Below are 15,819 nucleotides of genomic sequence, written 5' to 3' on the forward strand. Positions count from 1 at the left end.
AGATGAGCTGACTGTGATGTCTGCAGCTGGCTGTGGTATGGAACCTGTTGCTTTAGAATGAAGACACAAACTGAACATTTGAATGTTCTCGGTTTATGAGACACAGAACTCATTTTAAATAAAATATTAAACCTAAGAACTAATACCTAAGCTTTCCCCTCAGGGAAAGAAAGACTCAATAAAGAATGACAAAAACCCCTCTTCACTTAACAAGGGGACAGACTAAGGGTTTAACAGCTGCACAGTGACTGAAAATGGGATTTAATAACAGCAAATGGTATTATACTCTTAATGATAATGACCTGATATTTACAGCTACATATAAGGTGATGGAAAAGATCTGATAATGACCAATGGTGCTAAATACATCGGTAATGACCAAAAAGAATATAGAATTATGGTAAAAAAAAAAGAATATGAAAGGGTTGGTAATGACCAACTAAATATAAAATGATGAATAATTAAAGAGTTGGTACTGACCAACTAAATATGAAATTATGATGATTGAAGAGTTGGTAATGACCAACTAGATATGAAATTATGATGACTGAAAGCTGGTATTGACCGGCTAAATATGAAATTATAAATAATTGGAGCGCTGGTATTGACCGGCTAGATATAAAATTATGATATAAAAAATTAAAAGATCGGTATTAACCGATAATGTGAAAAAAATCATGATTATAAATGGTTGCGATTGGAAATTGCTAAAAAAGAGGTTATGATGGTAAATGTTGAGAGTTGATGCATATGCTGAGAATGCTGAGAGCTAAGTGATGTTCTGTACCAGCGGAAGAAACATTTTCAACTCAGGTGATTCTACTCTCCTTTAAAATAGGAGACTATAGACTTTGGGAGCATAATTATTCATAAAGCATTATGATATATCCTGACAAAAGATATGGCTGATACACAGGGCCTAAAAAGTATATTTCTCTCCACTAATCTCTTTTCTTTACAGAGATCAGCATCAATGATGGTTTTGAAGCCTCTTCTCCCCTAATGCCTAAGACAGGGGCTCGCATATATGAATGCCTGTTCCAAAGACGAGAAAATTTGGGTAAATGAAGAGGACTTTGCCCAAGCCAGGCATGATCCATCTGTCCTGTTGCAAAAGCACAGGAGTTATTAAAATTAATAAGAGAATGGATTGTAGGCCCATATTTCTTATTGGTATAGCAGCCAGGCTCTGAAGCCATTGGGCTGATCCGAAAAGATCACATAGCCCTGCAGACAGGCCTTCTCTGCCTGACAAAGGTCAGGATGTTGGCTGCTCCCTTTCTTTGTAATTTAGAGGATGCTTTATAGAGATGCTAATTCAAGCCTACCTGACAGCTAGCATACTCAGCAGACAGGTAGATGAGGACTTGACAAAAGGCCATTCACCTGGTTGCCTACATGACTGATGCTGATGTATTTTCCCCGCTCAGTTTATGTGTTGATATAAAAGCTGGCTGGAAAATAAACGGGAGAGCTTCAGGAGGAGGAAGCCTGAGATGCCTTTTTCTGTAATAATGGTGTAAGTTCTGTCTGGTTATTCCTTATGCCTCCATACCAGTCCAATCAGGGAAAATAGATACTTATGTTGGAGCCACACGGGCTCCAACACAGAACTGGCATTTCACAGAACTGGAAGCGGTATTTTAAAGCATTTTCAGACAATGGCTTACCGTGTAGGTCAGACTAGCCTTAAATTCACTGTGTAGCCCTGAATGGCCTCCAACGTGCAGCAATCCTCTTACCTCAGCCTCCCAGACCGCTGTGACTAAAAGAGAGAAATAGTCAGCAACCCAGGAGGAATGGGGCAGGTAGAGAGCTTACCTGATGTGTTCAATAGTTCTGAGTTGCTCAAGAAATGTTTTCCAGTAAGGAAATAAAGAAAGCAAACAAAACAAAGCAAAACTAACAAGAAGAAGCAAAATTGCTGGAGCCACTCAGAGAATCAGTCAGTTCATCTCCTTGACTATCCACTTAAGTGTTCTAGTACCCTCCATGACCCTGAGAGTTTCAGTTGAAGATCAGCTGAAGTTCCTGCTGGGTCCCCAGTTACCTATGTGGCTCTTAATACTGCGGCGTCACTGGAAGAGCAGTCAGTGCTTCTGACTGCTGAACCATCTCTATAACCCACAAAACAACTTTTGAAAGTTTAACCACAGATGTGAGGAGCACCCACAAGGGTGTACAGTTGTGGAAATTGCCCTGACAAGACTCAGGAAGTTCTCTCCCAGAATTAGTGAACAAAGCTGAAACTGTGCACCGCAAGCTGGTTCATGCTTGAATCTCAACACCCAGAAACGTGAGGCAGGAGAATTGCTGTGACCCTGAAGCCTGTTAGGGCAAAGAATAAGAAAGAATTTTTTAAATAGAGGAGGTGAAGGCGGGTGTAGAGAGACAGAAAGTCTAGCAGAGACAGACAGACAGACATTGAGAATAAAGGCCATTATCACCAGTTATCAGGATAGTGTGCATATAGAAATCTTTTAATGCAGTATTCTCATTCTTTCTAACACTATGACCCTTTAATACAGTTCCTCATGTTGTGGTGACCCCCAACTATAAAATTATATTTCTTGCCTTTTTGTTTTGTTTTGTTTTGTTTTGAGACAGTGTTTCTTTGTGTAATAGTCCTACCTGTTCTGGAAGTCACTCTATAAACCAGGCTGGCCTTGAATTCATAGAGATCCATCTGCCTCTGCCTCCCAAGTGCTAGGATTAAAGGTGTGTGCCCATAACCTTGCTAGTTCATAAGTGTAGTTTTGCTACTGCTATGGATCATAATATAAATATCTTTGTTCTACGATGGTCTTAAGTGAACTCTTTCAAAGCATTGCTCAACCTCCAAAGAGGTCGAGAACCAGAGCTTGAGATCCGCTGTTCTAAGGGATGTGAAGTTCCTCCAAGAGTCACAGACTCACTGGCCTGTGATACGTGGGGGAAGAAAACACGGGGACAAGAGATTCACACTCATATCTGGACAGTGAAGGTGAAGGTGAAAAGCCAGTGTGGACGGGACGGCTCCGGAAGACACACCCTCTAACCCTGGCACTCAGACTAGGAGACATCTGCTTTCTCTTCATGTCTTGAAGCCATTTGGCCACTCCACGGGTCAGCACATGCTCTCACTGGCTGCTGGAGACCAGAGAGAATGTTCTCAGTGGTTACAAATCTAAGCTCTGGAGATAGAAAACAAGATGAAAGACAAACAATTTTCCCCTGTGACAACGTAATGAAAGGGACAGAAGGCACACAGAGGCTATTCCAGGGGAGGCTGCAGATCACACCCAAACCAAACTCACGAAGTCACAGGAAAGAACCAGATCTCTCGGTCTTTGTCTGTCTGTATTTCTGTCTCCGTCTCTCTATCTCTCTCCCTCTCCTTGTGTGTGTGCATATGCGTTTGGTTAATGACACCAGGCTTCACACATACTAGATAAATCTTCTACCTCTGAGCTCCATCCCTACCCTGAGCAGAAGGTTTTTGACGTGTTCTGTTGGGCCTCATGAGGCCCAGTGTAACTTCCTAAGCCTAACTTGAGTTTGATGAGGCCCAGTGTAACTTCCTAAGCCTAACTTGAGTTTGATGAGGCCCAGTGTAACTTCCTAAGCCTAACTTGAGTTTGATGAGGCCCAGTGTAACTTCCTAAGCCTAACTTGAGTTTGATGAGGCCCAGTGTAACTTCCTAAGCCTAACTTGAGTTTGGAGAGGAGTGACTCAGTCAGCCTGATCTAGGCCCATCTCTGCCCAGCCACCTCTGACGTGCCAGGATATTATTGGCCCTTATTTTTCACTCCACCTCACCTCATCCCAAGACTTCTGTTCAGTACTTCAGCCCTTTTTAAGTTCCTGCCCTGATGCAATAAAGTGAGATCCTGCTTTGACTCCCAGCTCAGTGTGTGTTTCTCCTAGGTGGCCGGCAGGGAGGTGGGGTTTGGGTCTGGGTTATTTGACCCTCACCATCCTGCTCAGCCCCAGGGAGAGATCAGTGGAACTGGCTCTGTCTCAGCCCTGTCTGCTGGAGAACCCAGCAATGTTCCTTGCTGATTCATTTGGACAATGATGAAGCTGAAAATTTGGGGAACTGAAACACTTACAAAATAGTAAACCAAATCTGGCAAGTGTAGACATTAAATTGAAGTGTGTATGAAGGCAAAGATAAAATTACTCAAGAGATGGCGCTGCAAAGTACAGTGGTTGAATGCATGCTTAACATGAAACATACAAACACAAAGAGAGACACATGCATGTGCACATACACACACGCATGGGCGCACACACACACACACACACACACACACACACACACACACATTCACAAAACACTTCCACATTCCCGTGCATGTACACAGACAGGCAAAAAGACACACAGGAAAGGGGAAGATAGGGTGAGGGAGAAGAGACTAACAAGAAGGGGAAAGAAACACACGGGTCTCTCATCTATGAATGTAGATTGGCATGTATGATATGAAGGAAGAAGGAAGTTAATTAGGAGACTAGTGGGGGAGGAGACAGATATGAGGGACGGTAATGAACAAGGTACAAATCTATCCATGTATGAAAGCTGCAGAAGATTTCCTTTATTTTGAGCATTAACTAACTAAAAGGCATTAATGATAAAAAAAAAAAAACTGAAATGAAAACCAGCCAGACCTGGACACACATGGTGGGAAAGGGTTGCAGAAGGAACAGGAGTTCCATGTCCTTGCTGGTAACACAGACAGTCCAAGGACAGCCAGGGCTACCTGAGACCCTGTCTGACCACAAGAGAAACCAATGGACACAGTTTATTGCTGTGTGATATTTTGTTTGTGTTCTAACAAATGAATCTTGCTTGGAGTCAGAGGGCAGAGCTAGCCACTAGTTAACCACAGGGGTCTAGAGGTCTATACAGAGAGGAGTGCTGTGTGATAATGCTTTTGTACACTGTAAAGATTTGTCATTCAGGGGGCTGGAGAGATGGCTCAGTGGTTAAGAGCATTACCTGCTCTTCCGAAGGTCCTGAGTTCAATTCCCGGCAACCACATGGTGGCTCACAACCATCTGTAATGAGGTCTGGTGCCCTCTTCTGGCCTGCAGACATACACACAGACAGAATATTGTATACATAATAAGTAAATAAATAAATATTAAAAAAAGATTTGTCATTCATATTGGTTTTAATAGAACACTGATTGGCCAGTAGTCAGGAAGAAAGTATAGGCAAGGAAACCAGACTAAGAGAACTCGGAAATGAGGAAAAGCAGAGACGCAGTCACCACCCAGATGCGGTGGAAGTAAGATGAGAATACCTCACTGAGAAAAGGTACCAAGACTAAACAAGACAAGACTTAAGGGTTAATTTCAATTTTAAGAGCTAGCTATTAATAATCCTGAGCTAATAGGCCAAACCAGTTAAAATTAATATAATCCTCTGTGTGTTTAATTTGGCAGCTGGACCCACCCAATTCCTTAGCTTTTTGAGAGTCTAGCTTCATGGTGGAGGTCCTGGTGGGATCTACACTTACTGCCACAACTCCATGGAGTTCCTAGGTCCATGCCAACACCAAGAAGCATGCTGCCACCTGCTCATAAACACCATTTAAGTGTTTGGTGGTAGGGCCTCTTAGAAGATATTTGATTGTAAATGCTGCTGTATTAATCCAACTTATATATTTTGGAAATGCCTTTCCCCTCTTTGTTCTGCAAGGGATTTAGTGTATTTTAATACAGTTTCTTCAGTCTCAAGCCAGATCTCATGATATCATACTTACTGTAACGTGATGAATATTGCCCAACAGGAAGTAGACTTTGCTTCCTGAGGTTAGTAGGGTGGAGGCAGAGGAGAACAGAGAACTGTGCTTTCGTTTTCTAAGAAACAAAACCTAAGAAAGGTGGGGAAATTGAAAGGAAGCCAACCTCAGCTTTTGCTCGGAACTGCGTTCTCTCACAGAGGCAAAATGGAGCTGGGTCCTTCTCAAGCCTTAGGCTTGCATCCGCCAGTGTCTGACGCTTGCACTAATCAGGGCTTCTGGAGTCTTCTACTCTTTCAAAACTCCAACAATCTGGGTTTTTAACTCCCCAGGCAAGTTGTTTGTTCAAATTCTCTTGGAGATGGGAAGCAGATTCAAGTATAATTAGGAAGAATTCAGCAAGAGAGGAGTTGGTGACTCTCCCCGCTCTGCCACAGCAGTGGCCTGGAGCACACTCACTCAGTTTCTCACACAGGCAGCCCCTACCTGTCCTGACAGTGAGAGTCTAGGCTGCACTTGCACCAGCAGGGAGTTGAGGCAGGACTGGGGCTTGGGTTGAACTTCAGAGACCAAGCAATGCACCCCCACAGAGTCCCTAGAGGTCTGGGCATTTTGTCCCCTGTGTATTCAAACCTGAGGTCTCTGGGCACTGGAAGTGACAGAGCTTAAAGGGAATGGGTATGCCCAATCTTTGTAAACTACGCATACACCACCCTCAAAACAAACAAACAAAATAAAACAAAACCCTAAAAATAAAAAAAACGAAAATTGCTTGTGTTTTCCTGAGATTACTCATTGAGAGTAAAGAGCTAAAAAAAATAAATAAATAAAATAAAAAAGTAGAAATAAATAAAAAAAAAAGAAAGAAAGAAGAAACGAAACGAAACGAAAAGAAAAGAAAAGAAAAGAAAAGAAAAGAAAGCAAAGCAGTAGGAGGCTGTAAACTCCTTAGGGCCACTGGAGTCTTTTCTTGCAGGGCTAAGGGGGGGATGCCCTCTGCCTGCACTGGTACAGCAGCTGTTTCAGTTTAAAAAGTGGCACATGAGAGAAAGGCGCCATGTGACAGAGCTCACATGGGGGTTTTTATTGTGACCAATGTAAGGGGGAGGGGAGAAAGGGGGAGACTGGCCTCTGGAGACAGGAGTGGTGGAAGAGAAGAGAGAGACAGAGAAAGAGGGAGAGACAGAGACAGGCAGAGAGTGAGAGGCAAAGAGAGTTAGAGAGAGAGCAAGAGAGAAGGGCAAATGCCTGCCTGCATCTTCAGAGGAGCAGCAGGAAAGAGAGAGAGGGAATGAGTGGAGCTTGTCTCTTAAAGGGGGCACCTAGTACATGCGCAGAGGCTATGCGGGCACAGAACGCTCGACTATTCAGGGTACTGCCTGAGTGCATCCTGCCAGGTCCTCAGGGAAAGGACAATGAATGCATGTGCCTGGATGCTAACATTCCTACCTTTGCTTATTATAAAAAGTGAGTTAGGGATGGCAAGTGGGGACAGGAAGTGAGGGCACCAAGTTCTCAAGACTGTTTCCTCCTGACATGTGGGTGTCAAAATCTTGGGAACTTAAGAAACTGGGGTGCTGGCAATGGTGTGGTGGAGTAGATGGTTGTTTCACTTCTGTCCAGGTTCTATGGAACTCTCTGGCACTGTTTGATCACGGCAAGACATTGGCAGGGCAGAAGATAAAAGTTAAGTTTAGAGAGAAAAAAATTCCTCAGGTCCTGGTAATTGAGGGAGGGGTCATCACAAGACCAGGGAAAGTGGGGATCGTACTTATCTGGAGTGAGTCTGAGATGTTCAGGTGGATCCCAGCCGACCCCCTGGAACCTACGAGAACTCTGTGAGTGTGGGAAAGATAACTTTCACACACGTGAGAAACGGCAGCACACTCACACTCACACTCACACTCACACCAGACATGATTTTCACTGAAAGCATTAACGCCCTTTCTTCTGCCCAGGAAACTGCGACAGATGTTTGTAGCACAATGCAAAGGACCTTTTAAGCCTAGAGTTAGAACCAACTAAGGGAATTAAAGTCCTGAGCTTGTGGCTATGGTGACATGGTGGTAGTATGGTGTGTAGTTCTTCACCAGCGCTAGGTTACTAGCTTATCAGAATCCCATCGAGTACTGTGAAGACGGTTAACTTTTGTAGTCTTAATATCACAGTAGCAAAATGAGAGAGAGAAACGTGTTTCATTCTTCAAGCGTCTCAAATCGCTTTCTCTTCACTGGCACTTAAGCCTTTCATCCTCAGACCTTCATAACACGCATTCACACACCTTAAGTCACTTTCTTAGACCCTGAAACACACTGAGATCCGCACATCTTAAGCTGTCTTACCCTTACATAAACTTCACACCGCAAACACCGTCTTTCTATCTAATTCACTAGGAGACACAGGGGGCTGAGCACTGCGGGCAGTCAGTGCAAAGTGAGCTCTTTTAAATAAAGGAATGGTAAAGGTTACATGGAAATATGTTTTGAGATTTCTCTTTTCTTGAGTCTTGGAGCAAGGGGAACTGTGCCCGGATTTAGTATTAACTCTAGGAAAGTGAGGCCTGTGACCTGAATTTCACACAGAGACCTGAGGAGGCAGCTGAAGCCTTGGTTGCTGCTGTTAAACTGACAAAGCTACTAGTGATCAAATGGCATCAGTGTTCTGAGAAGTGTAATGTTTACCTGAGTTTAGCGACTGAAAATGAGAGACGCTCACTTGCTGGCTACCTAGACAGCTACTCCCCAGGGTCCTCCATGCTAGTTGAGGGCAGAGGTCTCAGGGCAACATCAGTCTTCTGCTGTTAGGTCTAGGCCTGCTAGGTCACAGAAGGTCCAACAGGGACTAGGAATTTGATGGAGGACCAGCCTGCCTTTGTCTAGGTGACAACTCAAGGCAGTAAATTCCCCAGTGTCCTGTTGCCTACACTCTGAAGAGGGTCTTGGCAACAGTTGAGATGAAAGGCAGTTTTTGCTTGGTGACTGGGGTTGCCCTTTTACAGCATGTTCTGGACATGCCTCAAATTGCTAGTAGGTGATCGGAAATGCCAGGATAGTCTGTCAAGCTTCACACGATGCCAATGTTAGAATTTTAAAAGTGGCGTGAGAAAGACACCATGCGATGGAGCTCACGTGGAGGTGTTTTTATTAGGAGAAAAGGAATGGGGGAAAGTGGGGGAAAGAGGAGAGACCAACCTCTGGGGACAGGTGTGGCAGAAGAAACGAGGGAGGTGGTGAGGGGACGACATGAATGGGGGCAGAGAAACAGGGTGACAGTCAGGGAGACAGGCAGAAAGACAGAGAGACAGAGAGCAAGGGATGCAAAGGCCTACCTGCCTGCCTCTTCAGAGGAGCAAGGGGAAGAAGAGAGAGGTAACATCTGGAGCTTGTCTCTTAAATGGGGGAAAGGGGAGGCATAGGGCACACAGACAATGTGGTGACTTAGTGGCCATAGGATGCTGGGCTGGCCAGGTTTCTGTCTGAAGGCTTCTGCCAGGTGCCTAAGGGTTAACAGCAGCCCTCTGCAGGCCCCTTCCTTCTCCCCAGGACACTCACTGCTCTCCTCCTACCAGCCCTCCAGCACCTGCCCTTTGTGGCTCTGGGGCTTAGGCTGCTCAGGGCTGGCTGCTAAAAACAGAGGGCTGGTGCTCCTGCTAAGAGACCACAAACAGTCCATTTCTTTTCTAAATTAAGTTAGAATGTTTTTCATGCCAGTATTTACTAGATAGGAACAAATTCCCCTGAACCTACACCCTCCCTTTGCCCTCCTCCTTCCATCTGGTCCCTGTGTTCTCCGCACTTTCACGTTTGTTCGCATGTTGTTTGTTCTTGTTCTTGTCTTTGTCCATTTGAGTGAGGATTACACAGAGCGGGGAAGTTCCCCATCATACTTCCTGGAGTGATGCAAGGCTCAAAGTCCCAGCGTACAGCACAGTTTAATTCATAAAACCAGTCCACTTCAGGGCATCAAGCAACCACACCTTGGCTATATATAAGCCAGTTGCTCTTTAGGAGATTGTCAAGGGGGGTTTTTAGCCTCCCAATGTATACCTCGTTCATCTCTGGACAAGAGAAACAACTGGAAGCCTACCAGTGCTCTGAGCTTCAGTGAACTCAGCTTCCAGGACGCTGAGTAAGTGAGCCAGGTCCATTGCAGCATCCTTGACCCCACTGTCTCTCTCTTCCTTTTCCCACCCAATGGCAGGGCCTGTCAGCTTACTGACACCTGGGGGATGTGGAGTGGGGGAGTTGCCAGCACAACCCATCCCTCTCAGGTAAACCCAACATGGTTTCCTTGTAGGAATCTTGACTCCTTGGCATCTTCATAGACTCTTCTGTCAAAGCACGGGCTGCTGAGGACCTGGGAGTCACCGGAGCTGAGGTGAGAGCAACTGTCTTCCTCTCTTAGAGGCTCGGGGTGTTTGCTGCTGCTCCACAGAAAGCAGGCCCTTCCCCTCCTGGCCACCCTTTCTCTGCTTTCCTACCAACTGCATTTGTGGGAAAGGAAGGACAACTGAATGTCATCCTCTTTACTTCCAAAGAGAGTTGACTGGACACCCTGAACCCCAGTTCCCTTCTGAGAGAATGTCCCCAAACCCAATGCTACAATGTCAGAAGGAAACCTGGTAAATTAGACCCAGGGCTCCAGGACTTGAGTGAGCTTTATGTCACTCTTGGGAATTGGTGAACTCTGGTGTCTGCCTTGGTTTTGAAGGACCGTGTGGCAGCCGTATGCCTGAAGGTAATGAATATGAACCATAGTCAGTTTTCATAGACAGGCCCTTGAACTGAGATGGTCATTGCCCCAGGCTAGCCCACAGCTCCTCTAAACGTGACTGCATGGTAGCACCCTCGGGTTTTATAATCTTAGGGTCACTGTCATTTTGCACTTCGGTGTGAGATATGACTTCCGCCTCTTTCATTGTGGATGGTGATCTAGGGGTGCTGGCTTAGGACTGGACCTGGTAAGGAGGGTGCAGGACAGGAGGGGCTGGTAAGGAATGAGGAACCAAGACTGCTCAGCAGTGCAGAGAACAGGGTGGGGCTGCAACTACTAACTGGGCAGAAAGGAAACTGTTTCTTTCTCGGCAGTACAGTCGCTTTAGACCCAGTGTAGTTTGGTTGTGGTTTTGTTTTAGTATTTTAGAGGGGAGGGAGGCAGACAGGGTCTTAGTGTGTACCCCAGGCTGGCCTGTGATTCACAGTGTGTGTTCTGCCTGCCTCAAGCTCAGGATGCCCACAGCAGGCTCCCAAGGCCAACACCATGCTTGGCTCCTTGCAGCCTTTTAGATGGAGATGAGGATCTCTGGCAGGGCACTGGGCAAAGTCACTCACGTTTGGGGCTGCCCTCCTCTGTAGAAATTGGTACTGACTGGCGCTAACACACACTAAGTAGCTCTCCCGTGAACCAGAATGCTCATCAGAGTGAGAACACACAACTTCCTGCGAGTTTCTAGCTCAGTTACATCACATGAACATCATGGTTAGGCATTCAGTCTACATTTGAGTGATCACACACATCTGGCTTCCTCGCTGTTCATCTCCTGGGAGACCAGACTTTTTTCTATAGCCTGACTGTGAACTTTCAGCAGTGTGTTCAATGCTTTCCTTAGCTGGGACCTATCTGAATGTATGGCCAGTCTGAACTCAACTTGGGACAGTGTTTTCTTCCTTACTCAGGGTACTAGGAGAACATAGAGGAACGTGCTGGTTTATAATAGATACGGAATCCTAGGCCTGTGTCCTATCAGGTGCTGAGTGTGCCTCCACACACCTGCCCAAGAGATAGCTAAGCTCACGCTGTGCATCCTGTCCCAGAGAGACGCTGGCAGTCTTCAAAGAAAAGAGGGTCGTCACTAGAGCCTGACCACGGCGGCATCTTCATTCTGACCTCCTGCCACCTACACTGCAAGGGGGACGTCTGGATTCCTACTCCACCAAGCTCGTGTCACTCAGATCAGGCTGAATGGCATAAGGCGGTCAGGCTGGGGCTCTGTGCCTCTCACCCGCCAGTGTTTTCCTTTTAGGAGCCAGCAGGGTCCATTTTTCTGCAAATGGAAAATAAAATGATATGACACCTTTTAACTACTTTTGTTATTGCTCTTGCCTTAAGATCTTATTTTTTTATTTTGTGCTTATGGGTATTTTGCATACATATGTGTCTATTACCATGTGTGTGGTGTTCATAGAGGTCAGAAGACAGCATTGAATCCTCTGGGATTGGATGCTTGTGTGTAGGTGGGTACTGGGAACAGATCCCTGGTCCTCTGCAAGAGCAGCCAGTGCTCTTAACCACTGAGGCATCTTTTTAGCCTGAGATCTCCCAGTTTTGAAACTGGCTTCTTAATTGGGCATACATTTTGTTGCCGTCAACCTCTGACTTGTAATTCAGTGGGTCTCTGGTTTTTAATGTTTCTGTGGGAGAAAGAGTACTCAGGATGGTTTTCCTTGTTTTTTTTTTCTATGCCTCGTGTGGGCTTTAACTCCTAAGCAATCAACCTGTCTCAGTCTCCTGACTAACTGTGATCGTAGAAACGTCCTATTACTATTACCTTAGCACTAAAGTTAATTTACTGGCGATTGTTTTAAGTTTGCATCTATGAAGTTCTTCCTGCTATTGCTATGGGTGGATGATCATGTAAAGTGTAACAGCATTATAAAATGAGTCCCAAGGAAGTGGGGGATCCTCGGTGAAAGGACACTTGCCTGATATGTACTGTGCCCAGCCTATACATAAAGTTGAATTATATTAAATGGTTTCAATATTTTACAGACATGAACACGTCGTCTTTTGCCATCCTATATAAAAGTGAAGGAGAGAATTTGGAATCTTGCTTTTCCATGGGGTCACATATTATTCACAATCAAGTTTGTATAATTATCACAAACTATTCTTTAAAAAAGACTCTAATCCGCTGTCCAATCCCACATGCCACATTAATGTGAGAGTAAGGAGTCCCCTGTTATTCCAACTATACTAGCATCATGGCTCAGTGTGACTGAGGTTTGGGTATGCTAATCACATCTGATTTTCTTTAAGCCCAAGAGTTCTCTCATGGTGTCCCTAGTCCTATACACAGCATAGTTCAGGCATCTATAAAGATCTGCTGGATGGGGTGGGAGGCCAGAACAAGAAGACAAAACAAGGGGAGAGTTAAGAGCTGGCGAGTAGCTTTTCCTACTTCTGTCCTCATAGAAACCCTCAAATCCTGTGAGCAGGAACTGGCAAGAGGACAACGCGCCCGCCCGGCCTGGGTTCTCCCCGATACAAAGACACAGTGAGAGGCACAGCAGCCCGCGCCTCTGTGCCCCACACCTCTCTCCGCAAGAGAGGAACAAGACTTTCCAAGCCACCAGACCCGGCCCTCAGCACCCGCCTCCCACGTGCTCTTGTCCCTCTCGGAGCCCGGGGTCGGAAGCCAAGACTCAGCCCTGGCAGACACCCCGGGTCCTCCCGAAGGGCCCCGGGCGGCACTCCTCCCAGGTTCCGGGGTCTCGGCGCGCCAGCCCCGGACCACAGAGCCCTCCATGCGGGGGAGGGGACCTGGAGGCGGCGGAGCTGAGGCGAGGACCCGGCTGCCCAGCCCGGAGTCTGCGTGGGATGGAGCCCCACCGCGTGCGGGCGGGCGGGGGCTGTGAGGCCGCCCCCTGCCGGCTGCCCTTCCCCGGCCGGACTCGGGCCGCTCCGGGTGGTGCTGCGGCCCCCCCCCCCTCACCTCAGGCTGGGGGTGCGAGGGCGGGCTGGTCTGGGACATGGCGGTTACCCCTTTTGCCAGGGAGGGTTTGGGGCCAGCCCGACGGCTCCACCTTCCGGCAGAAAGCAGAGTGAATGCAAAGGTTCTGCTCCAACCTCCCTGCAAGGTCCTGCAGCCAGTAGCGCGGGAAGGGAACCCAGAACCCAATGGGGTCAAGTGGCACAGGAGGCGACATAAGGGCCCAGCCTGGATGGATTGTAGTATTGCTAATCCTGTTACTAATGAGGTCGTTCGGTCTGATCACATATCGATGGTTCTTTTTGCTCTATTGGGGTGGGGGGGCACTATCCTGCTCCTAAATAAATCACACACAGAGGCTTATTCTTAATTATAAATGTCCGGCCTTAACTTGTCTTGTTTCTTGCCAGCTTTTCTTAACTTTAAATTATCCCATCTAACTTTTGCCTCTGGGCTTTTTACTTGTCTTACTTCTGTATTTGTTACCTTCACTCTTACTCCATGGGTGGCTGGGTGGCTGGGTGGCTGGGTGGCTGGATGGCCTGGTGGCTGGATCACAGGCCTGACCTTGTTCTCTTGCTCTTTTTGGCTCTCTGCGTGTAGGCCCCGCCTATCCTTGCTCCTGCCTTGCTATTGGCGGTTCAGCTCTTTACTAGGCCATCAGGTGTTTCAGGCAGGCACAGAAACACAGCTTCACAGAGTTAAAGAAATGCAGCATAAAAGAATGCAACTCACCTTAGCGTTATTAAGCGAATGTTCCACAGCATAAACAAATGTAACACATCTTACAATAATATTCTACAACAATCAAGCCCATCCACTGCCTTCAGGTTAGTGCAGGCTAACCAATGCAGCTAATCCATCCCCAGCCCTTTGCTTAGCTCCCCAGCCTACCTGAAAGGAGCTGTTGATGATGGGTCCTGGATATTGAAGAGAAATGTTAGTAAAGAAAGTTTGGTGGACAAGGCCGTGTACAAAGGACAGCAGTCTCATGCTGTCTTCAACAGTTAAGCGCCAGTGAGTCCTGACTTGTTAGATTGCCTTCCAACCTTTCCTGGGGTTGCCCCAAGCTTTTTGAGGTGAAGCAAACAGATTTATCTAGTTCTGCCACTTCACAGCAAGACTTTCATGGCAGTGCACATTGTCTATTCATGGCGACTGGAAGAATTCCCAACACAATACAACCATTGGGCGTAGGTGCAGTGGCGATGACAGGAGACCCATTTGACAAGAACAGGGTGAGTTCTAACCTAGTGCAAAAATTCAGAGGACCCGGAGTTCTTTTCCCAGTCCTTATACAAGCCCGTGATGAAGGCCGGGAAAGGTGCAGAGAACATCATGGGCAGAAAAGAATTTTGATGCCAGAGGGCAAAAAGTGAAAAGGGTAGATGGCCACACCCCGGGAAACAAATTCTTGAATAGAAGCTAAGTCAGGAAGATTCTAAGATAGGTCAACAGGAACAATGGGGCCCCTCATTACCATTAGGGGGCAGCTTCTCTAAGAATTTGCCCACTCACTTTTGAAGTAATAAGGATTGGAAACAAATTATAGAACTAGCAAATTTTACAAAACATTGACCTATATTTTAACAGAGAGTGTGTCATTGGGATAAATGTCAGCTGAACAAAGGAAACTCCAAGCTGAGAGAGAGAGAGAGAGAGAGAGAGAGAGAGAGAGAGAGAGAGAGAGAGAATTGAGCAAGACTGGTTTAACAAGCTGTTCGACTGACTAAGAATGATCTGGAAAGTTTTGCCTCTTCATGGTAGTACTCTCTGAAGCTGGCATGAAGAAGTGACCAAGGAAAGAATTTTAAACCCTTGGAGTTGCCTCTTGTTCTTTTACCTTTTAAATGGTGCAGTCTCTTTCCCTAGGACTCTTAATGGTGCTGCCGTTCGTCAGCTTTAGGGATGCCACAGTAATGGATTTATCCTCTAAACTTCAGGACTGTGGGATGTGTGCAAGACCCTGGGGTCCATCCTCGAGCGAGATATTCAAATAGTCCAGCGCTCAGAGTGGGCAAATGAGATGGCTCAGCGGAGAAAGGTGTTTGCCACCAAGCCTGAGGACCTAGGTACTGTCCTTAGACCCCACAGGGTTGAAGGAGAAAACCGAACAAGGGTCACAGTACACTGGGGCAGGACATGTACACACACACACACACACACACACAAGTACACTGGGGGGAGGACATGTACACACACACGCGCATACACATACAAGTACACTTGTGCATGCACATGTACACATAAACACACGAGTACCCTGGGGCATGCACATGTACACACACAAGTACACTGGAGCAGGACATGTATACACACACACACACACACATAAACACACAAGTACACTGGGGCATGTACATGTACACATACATGCTCATCTT

At 46.4% G+C, this 15,819-nt stretch overlaps 1 long non-coding RNA gene and 1 pseudogene across 1 annotated transcript; one reads left to right on the forward strand and one right to left on the reverse strand.

Annotated features, from left to right (window-relative positions):
- LOC148120837 (golgin subfamily A member 5 pseudogene) overlaps nucleotides 1-15,819 on the reverse strand; it is a 107,073-nt pseudogene that overhangs the window by 48,163 nt on the left and 43,091 nt on the right.
- Nucleotides 9,651-11,807, forward strand: LOC148120841 (uncharacterized). The gene is made up of 3 exons (XR_015738793.1): nucleotides 9,651-9,855; nucleotides 10,024-10,104; nucleotides 11,541-11,807. It is a non-coding gene; the product is annotated as an uncharacterized LOC148120841 (long non-coding RNA).

Source organism: Myodes glareolus, chromosome 9 (assembly GCF_982192425.1).
Source record: "Myodes glareolus chromosome 9, mMyoGla1.1, whole genome shotgun sequence".
In the NCBI taxonomy this organism is placed as follows: Eukaryota; Metazoa; Chordata; class Mammalia; order Rodentia; family Cricetidae; genus Myodes; species Myodes glareolus.